The sequence below is a fragment of the Leiobunum rupestre genome, chromosome 5, assembly GCF_980474605.1.
Source record: "Leiobunum rupestre chromosome 5, qqLeiRupe1.1.hap1, whole genome shotgun sequence".
Classification (NCBI taxonomy): Eukaryota; Metazoa; Arthropoda; class Arachnida; order Opiliones; family Sclerosomatidae; genus Leiobunum; species Leiobunum rupestre.
In genome coordinates, this window is record NC_143388.1 from 21,570,123 (window position 1) to 21,582,136 (window position 12,014).

The 12,014-nt window shown below is 42.7% G+C and overlaps 1 long non-coding RNA gene across 1 annotated transcript in view; it reads left to right on the forward strand.

Moving 5' to 3' along the window:
• The window catches only part of LOC149943787 (uncharacterized), a 413,771-nt gene that overhangs the window by 322,793 nt on the left and 78,964 nt on the right, over positions 1-12,014 (forward strand). The window lies entirely within an intron of this gene.

The following is a 12,014-nucleotide window of genomic DNA, read 5'->3' on the forward strand; positions in this document are numbered from 1 at the left end:
TTGCGGAGCTCAGCGAGAATTAAAACAACAAAATAAAAAACAGATGTAAATAAACTTTGAAAAAATCACAAATATAGCACTGTAGGGGTGTTACTGACTAGCATTGCAACTCAAGTTTGTCCTTCGCCAAGCTAGTTTTAGTCTGTTCCAGGAGCACAGTATATGGGAGACTACACCATGGTCCCAAGGGTCCTCCTTTAAACCGAGTAGAGATTCCAGGGGTTTTCCTTTATTTGTGACCCTCCAGATGCGAATATCCTCATCTACCTCTGTCTGGGGACATTCTATCAACACATGCCATATATTTTCCTTGTCTGCCCCACATAGTTTGCATACTGGACTAAATGGGCCAAGTTCGGCCTGCCTTTCTCCAGTCAGCAGCAACCCTGTCCTAGCTTGGAAAAGGAACCCACTGCTATAGCTCTTGTTATAGCAGTTCTCTACACGGGGTTTGCTTTTAGACATATACGTTTTTAGACTGGATTTGGCTTTGACCTGGCCCCTCCAAAATACCTCCGCTGCATCTTTCATTTCAGTCTCAGTACACCTTAACCACTCCCTGTAGTTTGAGAATGTGCCCCTACTAGTTCCAACACTATATATCATATCTAACTGAACCACCCTTTTAGTCCAATCGGTGTCGTGACCATTATTTCTGATAAAGTCATACAGGGTGTCCACTAAAAAATGAACCAGGGCGAATATCTCAAAAGCTGTTTTAGGTACGATTTTGAAATTTCCAAGTCGTATACCAGATGTAGGGGGAAACCTACTGCGAAAATTACGATAACCTTGAACCATGTCTTCACGGTCGACCAAAAACTCACTCGAGAACCGTAAGTGTTAGAAAGTTGGTTCCAATTAGAAAAGTGTTCCACGTGACTTTTTTAAGTACAAATAGCTTTGACCTGATCGGATTTGACCAATAGGAAGCCGAGAAATGCTAGATGAAAAACAAGAAGGTCGTTAAGTTGATAACGTGTCGAAAGCGAGGTTCGGGAGCTGATAACTCTGAAGATACTCGTGTTAGAGTACTGAAATTTGCTATACATTCTCATCAGGATGGGGGGTCTTTATTCTAAAAATTTCAACGACCTTGAACCATGTCTTCAAGGTCATCCAAAAACTAACGCGAGAACCGTAAGTGTTAGAAAGTTGGTTCCAATTAGAAAAGTGGTCCACGTCACATTGTAGGTCTAATTAGCTTTAAATCAATCGAATTTGACCAATAGGAAGTCAAGGAACTGTTTTTCAAAATCACAAACTCAATATGGTGGGAGTTTAGCAAATTTCCTGTTGATACCTAGTTTCTAAACTAAATGAATCACGAGATAATGTTTTCACACCTTAAACCACGTCTTCAAGGTCATCCAATTTTACAAACTTGAAAAACTCCCACCTTAATGAGTTTGTCTAGCAAATTTCGATGTTACACGAATTGGTTTCGAGTTATGTGCGTTTTCTTTCAATTTTCATTTTAACGACCTTTGTGATATTAGTAAAACATTTCTCGACTTCCTATTGGTCAAATCCGATCGGGTCGAAGCTATATAGACCTAAAATGTGACGTGGAACACTTTTCTAATTGGAACCAACTTTCTAACACTTACGGTTCTCGCGTTAGTTTTTGGATGACCTTGAAGACATGGTTCAAGGTCATCGTAATTTTCACAGTAGGTTTCCCCCTACATCTGGTATACGACTTGAAAATTTTAAAATCGTACCTAAAACAGATTTTGAGATATTCGACCTGGTTCATTTTTTAGTGGACACCCTGTATACCTGTTTGACTAGACGGTTTTGGTCTAAGAACTTTAGACGTCCCAGGTATTTGACTTTACTTCTACACTCCCGGAAGGCCATGGAAGACCAGCCCATTTCCCCTTGTATAGCCGCATTGGTGGCGAAAGGGCCACCATTTAACAGCATTTTACCCACATCTTTCTGAGCCCTCTCTAGACACGCATTCGTATCCCGTGCAAGGCAAAGTACCTCATTAGCATACGTGAGGGCTGGTACAGTCTTCCACAGCGTCCGACCCACCGAGTATCTATTGTAGGAAAACGAGGCCATATTGCTGATTGCCCAACGTAGCCTACTACTCTTGCCCTTAACTATTCTCCACATTTCACTGAGAAAGTGCTCCCCTTTAGATGTTATTACAATACCTAAATAAGTGTACTTATCAACAATAGACACCACTTCCCCGCAAAGTTTAAAATCATACTCCTCATTAGTTGGGAAAGAGCCATTGAGAATCATCGCGTTGGATTTTTCCATACTAAAACTCATACCTTTGGAAATTGCAAACTGCGAGCATGCATCTAATATGCTTTGTAGATCTTTGAAAGAATTTGCTAAGAGGATAATGTCATCTGCGTACAGCAGACACGAGAGATTTAGGTTAGACATTGGTATTTGGTAGTTGGGTTCCTGGTAAACTGGCCCCTAGGTGAAGCTTTTCAATATTACGTGGTAGGTCATCAATAAATATCACAAAAAGTAGAGGGGACAGAGGGCAGCCTTGGCGAAGGCCAATTCTACTGGGAACGGAGTCAGGATAAAAATCTCTTAAACTAAATACATAATTACAAGAAGAGTATAGATTTGAGATCAGAAGAATAAATTCTTTTGGAAGGCCCTTATTTAATAGCGATTGCCACAACAGTTCTCGGTTTACGCTATCGTATGCCTTTTTCAAATCTAGAAATGCTAGGAATAGTGGTTTGTTATAATTTCGTGATAGTTCAATCCAACTAGTTAAAATAAACAAATTGTCCGCGATACGCCGATCATTCCTAAAACCCGCTTGTGCTTCACTTAATGCGCTATTAGTTTCAAGATAGCTTGTCATACGATTCTTCAATAGAATTGCATAAACTTTATAAAGAACTGATGTTATAGCGATGGGTCTATAGGCACTTAGGTCAGTTTCATCTTTACCCTTGCCCTTGAAAATTAAGGTAACTCGGGTTTCTACCAGTCGTTCGGAATACATTTACCCCTACGGATATCGTTGAATAGTGAACACAGGTTTGCCCTTGCAAGAGGGCCTAGAGCTAGTAGACATTCGCCATATGCACCATGCAGGCCAGCAGCTTTTCCATTATGTATTCTCTTAAGTGCAATCTCCAGCTCTATAACAGTAAAGTCTGCTAAGAGCGAATCCTTGTCAACTAAATTTTGGTATTCAGCAGTCATATTGCCGGGGGTCGGAACTTCTTTTGGAGGCACCGATGTGACGGATGTGAGAAGATCCTCTTCCAAGTCTTCTATAAATTCTCCGATCCGTTGAGCTATCTGCTTTTGCGTGAACAGAAGAGATCCATCTCTAGCTTTAACGCCTTTGAATTTGGTGGTAATAGCTTTCCCTTCTTGTCGTTACCTTTTGACATATCTCCAGAATTTTTATCTACAATGGCCTTAGCTGTCATCTTAGTTTTTTGGTAGGTAATCCATTTTTCTTTTATTACTTCAGATTTTTGTTTAGAGCGCAATGCCTCTCGGTGTGCTTTCTTTGCTTTCTTACGTTGGGTAACAGCGTGGTAGACCTCCTTTTCCCACCACCTCTTTGGGCTATAACCATTTATTTATTTCTTTTTGGTTAGTGTTTTGGTCATTGTCTCTTGCAAGGCATTGGTAAAATCCTCGTAGGAACTTAGACCATGTTTCCATAATATCCCTCAATAATTTTAATCCATCAGGATCGTCAAAATTCCAGAAGACCTTAGGCTGTGTCGTTGAGTCAGATGTTGATTGTACCGCATTTAGTGGCTGTTGGGCCGTAGTTGGAGGTGAGAGCTCAATAAATATAGCATCGTGGTCACTATCTACACTGGAAGTACCTTGCTTATCAATAATCATACTAGTAACACATCGTAAGGCTCCCTCACTAAATAGTGCATAGTCGATTGTTGTCTGCGACTGATGATCCCGCCGTGTGTAAATGCCTTGGCAGACTGGTGATAGGTTTCCAATAACCAGGGAGTTCTCATCCACGAAGTTCTTTAGCAATGTTCCGTTTTTATTTTCAAAACCGAGTTCCGCAATGTGACCATTGAAATCTCCCAGGTCGATTAGGAGATCAGTCTGGAGACAGTCATATATAGCTTCATTCTGTTCAATAGAGGACGGTTTGCACCCAGTAGCGCAATAGACAATAGCGAAGCTCATATTAGGTATACTTTCAAGTTCGAACCATAAATGCTCTTTACATTTCCTAACTCTAGACACTATTTCATTTCCAAGTAACAGAACGCCGATTCCACCTAGTTTTTTCTCGCCCTTCGCCCGATTCAGTCCAACCCATTGAGTGCCGCTTGGGACCATGGGTTCAGCGCCATCACGTAGGCGTGTTTCTGTTAATCCAAAGAAATTTAAATGTTTTGAAGCCATAACTGCACCAAGCTCTTGCCACTTCTGGGGCCTCGTACCTCCTTGGATATTTAGAAAACCGACACGAAGGACTGGCAGTGTTTTACTTTTCATGCTATTACGTTTTCCTCTTTTTGTCTTCTTACGTTTGACTACATTCCGTTGAAATCTGTCATCCAACTTAATATTATCGCAGTCCATTGTACCACTGTCGGTTAACGTGAGGGGGGAAGGTTGGGAAGTGACAACATTAACTCCAGAGTTATTACACGGGAAATCCCCTTTCTTTTTCCCAATATATCGATTTAGTCTAGATCCTTGGGCATTGCATGCTGTACCTGGTTTCGCTCCACCATGAAGGTGAGTTTCGGTGATGTCCTCAAAGGTTAAGTGTTTTCCGTCCTCCGTTTGCCAAATCTCCTGCAATTTCTGTTCCTGAGAACCACCGAGGATGTTGCCAGTTCCGAATTGAGACGACTGTTCAGTTTCCTTACTCTTACACCATTTTGCCTTTTCTCTAGACGTCTGTTCTACCATTACTATAAAATCTTCATTAGGGTACTCTTTTGTATCATGAGCAGAACAGACTCCATTAGAGAGAGGAATTATGCGGACGGGTGGGTCGTGTTGCCTTGACCCATCGGTTGGTTTTTTGACTTAACACCATGGGAAGGTCGTGCTTGGTTGTCCGCTGTGCGATCTTGCTGACCAAGCTGATGTTTCGGCTCAATTAATTGGTTATCTGACTTTGCATTACAATCTTGGTATCCATTTTGTTGTCTCGGTCCAAATCGTCTTAACTTGTACCGGAGTCTTTGGACGAGAGGGCGATCTGGCGCGAAATTCATTTCTAAAATTTCTGAGATGTGACTGGTTTTCAGCTTACGGACTTCCTCTAAAATTCTTGATCGACTCTCAATCGTACTGAAAGTCAGTTTTACTGGCCTTTCCCTCAGAGTTGTCCTGTCCCCGAACCTTTCTACTTTGGTAATCGAAACATCAGCTTTTGGTCCCAGCATGTGTTAGAACCACTTTTTCGCTGAGTCAGTTGTGTCAAATATGTCTGAGGCCACACCAAAGGCAATAATATTCAACTGCGAGTCGCCGTCATCGATATCATTTCGACGGGGGGCCTCAGATTTCTCATTTATATTGTCCAACTTCATGGCCTGGGTTGTAATTTTGTCATTCATCGTTGGACCTCCGCCCTCAACTCTAATAAGGCTGCCTTATCCGGTGCAGTGAGTCTGTTTTCTTAATCACTAATCTCATCTTTATACGTCTGAACATGCGTCTGTAGACTGGTCACAGCTTTATCAATATTTTACAAACGGGACGACATGGCCAAGTTTTCTGATCGAATTTGGTCTTGTTCTGACTTAACATCCTGGATCTTACTGGCAGTGGTTATTTCCCGTATCAAATTTCATATCCATTTGAGTTGACATAGAGTTGAAAAATATTGCCATTTGGGTTTGCATAACTGTTATTATCGTTAATAATAATGCTTTTATACGAATGATACTATTTAATACTGGAACAATGTTTACATGGAAAATGATAAGGGGAAAGTTTAGATGCTAGGGGTTCGGTTGGAGTCAGGAACAAAAATGCCGGAGGCCGACCTGGTGGGAAGCTGGGTAGCCCCAACTCCTGGTTAGGTGGCGCCCTCTACAGTTAGTTAGGTTTGGAATATCTTATACAAAGTCATGTGGGTGTAACAATACCTCTTTTTTTTTAAAAGTTAGATGATACTATGAAGATGTAATCATTTGAAGGTTAATTTGATCTGTAACGGGCTGGTTTTCTTGTCTGACGTCTTGCCCTCGTGAGTGCCAAAGATGTGGTTTCTTGTGAATTTATGGGCGATGGTGTTGTTGCTGTTGAGCTTCTTTCAGTTTCATCCGAGTGTGGACTCTTTATTAGTGTGGGGGTGAAGTCCAACCTTAGTTTGATTGTTGATGAAGGTTTACGACCAGGAGTCTGAACTGGGGCTCTATGTGGTGAGTGAGGAGCCGTAGCTGGGACTGTCGTCCTGACTGGTACTGTCTCTATGGCTGGTGTACTTGGTGTCGCAATGGAAGGAGTGGTCATAGCTGGAACTTCTCCTCTTGTGGATGCACAGGGAGTGCTTGGGAGTTGGTGTTGATTTGGTACAGGACCATCTGGTGTGACATCATATGATTTTTCAGTGGAGGTTTCCGTCCGCAAGCGTAGTTGATTTTGGTGGCGGCGTATCTCTCCTCTATTGGTTTGAATGGTATACATCATTTTGCCAAGGTGACTAGTGATCGTGCCTTTAAACCATTTGTCTCCGACACCAAAATTGTAGGCGTAAACCGTGTCATTCAGTTAAAATTTTTGTGTACGGTCAGTAGTGTCTATGTCTGCGATACCGATCGGGTACTGTGTATTACAGTTTTTTGGGTGACATAAGTCAAGCCGTGTTGTGATGTTACGTCCGAACATAAGTTCTGCAGGCGATTTGCCGCAGGAAGTAGGCGTCCACCTGTGGTTGATGAGAATCCTGGCCATGCGTTCGTCTAAATATCCAGTTTTGTGTACAGTGAGTCCGGTGTGTACTATATCGAGGGCTTCAAAGTTGATACTGGATACTTTCTTGAGGTTGTCTTTGATGGTTCTTACATTACGCTCAGCAGCTCCGTTAGAAGCGGGGTGTTGTGGTGCGGTGCGCAAGTGGTGTATGCCATTAAATTTCGTGAAGTCTTCAAAGTCATTACTTGTGAAGCAGGTACCGTTATCCGTGACAAGTGTGAGCATTATGCCGAAACGTGCAATGCATTGTCGAAAGCACTTCATGACGGCTTGTGACGATTGTGTTGTGGTTATAAATACCTCAAGCCATTTGCTGTAGCTATCGACAATTATGAAAAGGTATTTTCCTTCAATGGGACCCGCAAAATCTGCGTGCACCCTTTCCCAAGGGGTGTTTGTGGTTGGTATTGTTTTGCTGGCAAGGCTGCATGTTGGCGGCACGTTTGGCAAGTGTTTGACATTGCTTCAATATCCGTGTTAATCGTGGGCCACCAGATTCGAGACCTGGCCACTGCCTTCATGTTAAACACACCTTGGTGGGAGCTGAGGAGTTCCAGAAGAAGTTCGCGTTGTTTAGCTTCTGGAACTATCACTCGATTGCCCATGAGTAGGATGCCGTTGAAATTTGAGAGTTCATCTCGTCGACGATGATATGCGGCCAAATCTGGATGGATTTTACTTGGCCACCCCTTCGTCATGCAATTTCTCAGCTTCCGTAGAAGGGGGTCTGCTTGCGTGGCATCGTCAAGCTGACGTGGCGTGAGTGGACCGGCCTCTGCTATGCTTTTTATTAGGTATGCATATTCAGCGGGTACCGGAGTGTTTAGTGTCGTACACGGTAGAGGTGATCTACTCAATGCATCGGCGTTTGCATTTTGCGACCCTTTCCGGAACTTGATCTCATATGAGTATGCAGCGAGCATAAGGGACCAACGCTGGATCCTGGCCGCTGCCATTGCTGGGATCGCTTTGTGAGCAGCTAGAAGTGATACGAGGGGTTGATGGTCTGTGTAGAGCGTAAACTTCTTGCCGTACAAATAGTCCTTAAACTTCGTCACTCCGTATATGAGGGCGAGACCCTCCTTGTCGAGCTGTCAATAATTTTTTTCAGCGGAGGTGAGGCTCCTAGAAGCGAAACCGATCGGTTGATCTTGACCATCTATGAGATGAGATATTACCGCGCCGATGCCCACCGGTGAGGCGTCACATGCGACCGTGACTTCCTTGTTGATGTCAAAATGGACCAAAAGATTTGAGGTTTTCAATGTTTTCTTGGCTTTTGAGAATGCAACTTCTTGTTCTTTACCCCACACCCATGGTGTAGCATGTTGAAGAAGGGAATAGAGCGGTGCAAGGCGTGACAAATTGTTCGGGAGAAAGCGAGAATAATAATTGAGCATGCCTAGGAAAGAACGCAGTGTTTCTACGTTGTCAGGCGCTGGTGCGTTCATTATAGCTGCCATCTGGTCCTCTAACGGATGAATGCCACGCTCATCGAGTCGGTGTCCCAGGAATTCAATTTCTGGTTGGATGAACTTGCACTTTTCCAGTTTTAATTTTAAACCGAAAGCACTGAATTTTTGTAAAACTGTGTCCAAAACCTTCAGATGTTCCTATTTGTGCTGCCTCCCACGAGCGTATCATCTTGGAAGGGTGTGACATTTTTGACATCGCAGAGGACCATGTCCATCAACCTCTGAAATATGGCGGATGCGGAGGCCACTCCAAAAGGTAAGCGATTGAAACGGAAGAGGCCCAATGTTGTATTTATCACTGTGTATTTCCGTGACTCCTTGTCTAGCTCAACCTGGTTGTAAGCTTCGCGAAGGTCCAATTTGGAAAAAAAACTTGCATCCGGCCAACCGTACAAAGATGTCCTCCGGTTTTGGTAATGGGTACTGATCGATATTCAGTTGAGGGTTTATCGTCGTTTTGTAGTCGGCGCATGTACGTATGCCACCGTTTGGTTTCTGTACCGTTACAATAGCTGAGGCGTAGTGTGAATAATCCACTTTTTCGATAATCCCTTCTCGTTCCATTCGTCGGAGTTCATCCTCCACGCGCTCCTTGCGCGCGTAAGGTATGGTCCGTGCTTTACAATACTTGGGTTGCGCATCGTCAATCATGTACAAGTGAGCCTGTATCCCTTTTAGCTTTCCCAAGCCTGACGTGAAAAGAGTGGAATGTTTGTCTAACAGCGTATTTACCTCTGGATCTCCGTTCTGGATGGTGTGTACAGCTGTTGTTGGCTGGTTGACAGATGGTAGGATGTAGCCATTTTCGGCCACACAGATTTGGCCCATTTCCTCTGACGACAATGAGTGGAAGGTTAGCCTCGCGAGCTCCAAATCTGACATGTACCGTGGCTTGGCCAACGATGTCTATTTGGTCTCCTGTGTAGGATTGGAGGTTACGTGAGAAAGGGTAGACCTCAGAATGTTCGCCGATTCTGTCAAAATCGCGTTCGCGAATCATTGTGTAGCCTGAGCCGTTATCTATCTCAAAAGACACGGTGTTACCGTTCACTCGGAGCTGTATTTTGTCGGGTGGTGGAACCTCTTCGTCATTGGCATCAATGGTTTGGACCGTATTCGATTTTGGCTTATCGGTGTTGACGTCTCGTCCGGCGTCACCAATGTGATAAACGTCGACCTCGTACTCGTCGTAGTGGCACGATTGGTTTTGTTTTGTCTCATCAATGTTGTTCGATTGAGTATACCGCTTTGGTGGTGCCTGTTTTCGGTCTTTTTCCCTGTCAGGAGGGTTGAGGCACGCCTTCGCAATGTGGCCTTTACGGTCACACTTATTGCATTTGGAGTCCTTGAATGGACATGCATGAGCTTAATGTTGATCGCTTTTGCATCGCAGCCATCGACTGTAATCGGGAATGATTTTCCCTTCCTCTTTTCCTCTGGAGTTGTTAGGTTGTGATGACCCATTACCAGATTGACTTGAGGCGTTGTTGTTACTTTGGCGATGAGGTTTTCTGCCGTTGGTTTGCGGACGTACGCGATTTATTTGTGCCTGTCCTTCTTCTTTATTCTTTATTTCGCCAAGACTACGTTTTGAGTTTTCCATCGCTAGGAGGATTGTCGTAGCCCTTTCCAACGTGACAGCCGTTTTTTCGTCCTCTTCAGCTATCAACTTCTGCTGCATTGCCGGGTCGTTGATGCCAAAGATGATTTTATCCACTATCATCTCGTCCCTGTTAGTGAATTTGCAGTTCATCGATAGAGCCTGGAGATCGGCAATGTATGCCTCCACCGATTCCCCGTCGTTTCGGTTTCGGCGATAAAACCGGAGTCGCGCGTAGAGGTACCGGGTTAAGGTGTGTGGATAACGCCGTCACGAGTTCGGCGTACGTTTTTGAATCCATCGTCGCGGGACGCAAGCGATTGCGCAATAACGTGTAAGTCACTGGACTGAGCGCGGTTTGTAAGATAGCCTTCTTTTTGGCAGCAGCCGTGATATCGTTCGCCGTGAAATATGCGTCGAGGCGTTCCGCGTACTGGTCCCACGATTCATTTTTATTGTCGAAAACATTTAAGTGTCCAAATAGAGCCATAATGGATCGTTTTCACACGCGACTGTTCACTCGATAATATTACGTGGTTATTTCTGTATAACTGTTCATTTATTTACCCGATGGATGCGGATGTGTGTGTCCGGATTCTTGTTCCGCGTGGTTCAACCACGCGGAACAAGAATCCAGTGTTCGAACCTAAACGTTATCTCGCTCACGACAAGAATGTAAATAAAAACACGTGAATCTTTGCGTTTTCGTTATGTTACTTTAATATTAATTCAAGACACATGAAATTCAAAAATATAACTTACCCTTTTTACTTTGTCACCCTGTTTACGCAACGCAGATTTAAACAAGCAAGATTTTAATTATATCCCAGCGCCTTCATTCTTGATTAATGCCCGGCTTAATTATAACCATGGGTTTACATATTACGGTATTTGAAATTAAGAGTCATATCATTGTGATTTAAAAACAAATTAATTTATACTAACTTGTCGTTTTTCTTTCAAGAATTTGCATTACAACCATTAAAATAATTAAAACAATATGGTCCATTGTACTGTTTAAGTTAAGAGAAAGTTTTTTTTTCAGACAGCGAGCGTCAAATTACGCGATCTCCGATACACCGAAATATTAAGAAAAGAGCACCGATATCATAAAAAAAAATTATACTCGCGCGACAGTCTTATCGACTAAAAATTAAAATCACCAAGAGTTAGAGTGTAGTTGCTAGTCGTTTTACTACCTTGCATGGACTTGGTTACAAGTGTTACACCTGAGATTTATTGCCACCACCCTCCTACGCATTGTAACCCGGCCACCTGAAATAATGGCCTCAAAAGTCGCTTGATGACTTAGGACTAAGGTGGTGCCTTGGGTATTAGCCTAGCTGATTATTATTATTATTTAAGTTTTATATTAAGTGGTTTTTAATGAACGCGATTGAGTAAAGCCATAAGTAACATAGTAATAGAATATAAATAGTAAATAATATTACACACAATAATAATAATAATTATAATAATCATCATCAACATCACCATCATCATAATAATTTAAAAATAGTAAATAGAATATCAGTATCTGATATCTTTCAGTGTCATATATTATAATATAAAGATAAATATAAATATTCATGTAGTCATACATTTACACTACTATAAATATATTCAGTTGTACCTCAATAATTCATTTCCCGTCGTTGTTTAAAGGCAGAAAAATAAATAAAATTCGAATTTCGCGCCCATTAAAGATAGAAAATCTCATTGAAATTCGAATTTCCCGCCATCATAGGCGCGCTGGATTAACAATAAGAGGCAAATGTTGAGAGTTTCGAGAGTGTCCCTCTTTCACGGGAGGGAAGCCTAGAAGAGTTCCAAAAGAGGGGGAAAACTCACTCTTCGACTACCGTCCTCAACAGAGAGAGGGAGAGGGTAAAAAAAACCTACTTCTTTTTTCTCGCAATTTCCCTCTTGAGGGTGAGTGCAAGATTCGAGAGGGATCGCGATTTCCCCCATCTCTGCGTGGTTGTCAAACAAAGGTGATGTAGCCGTGT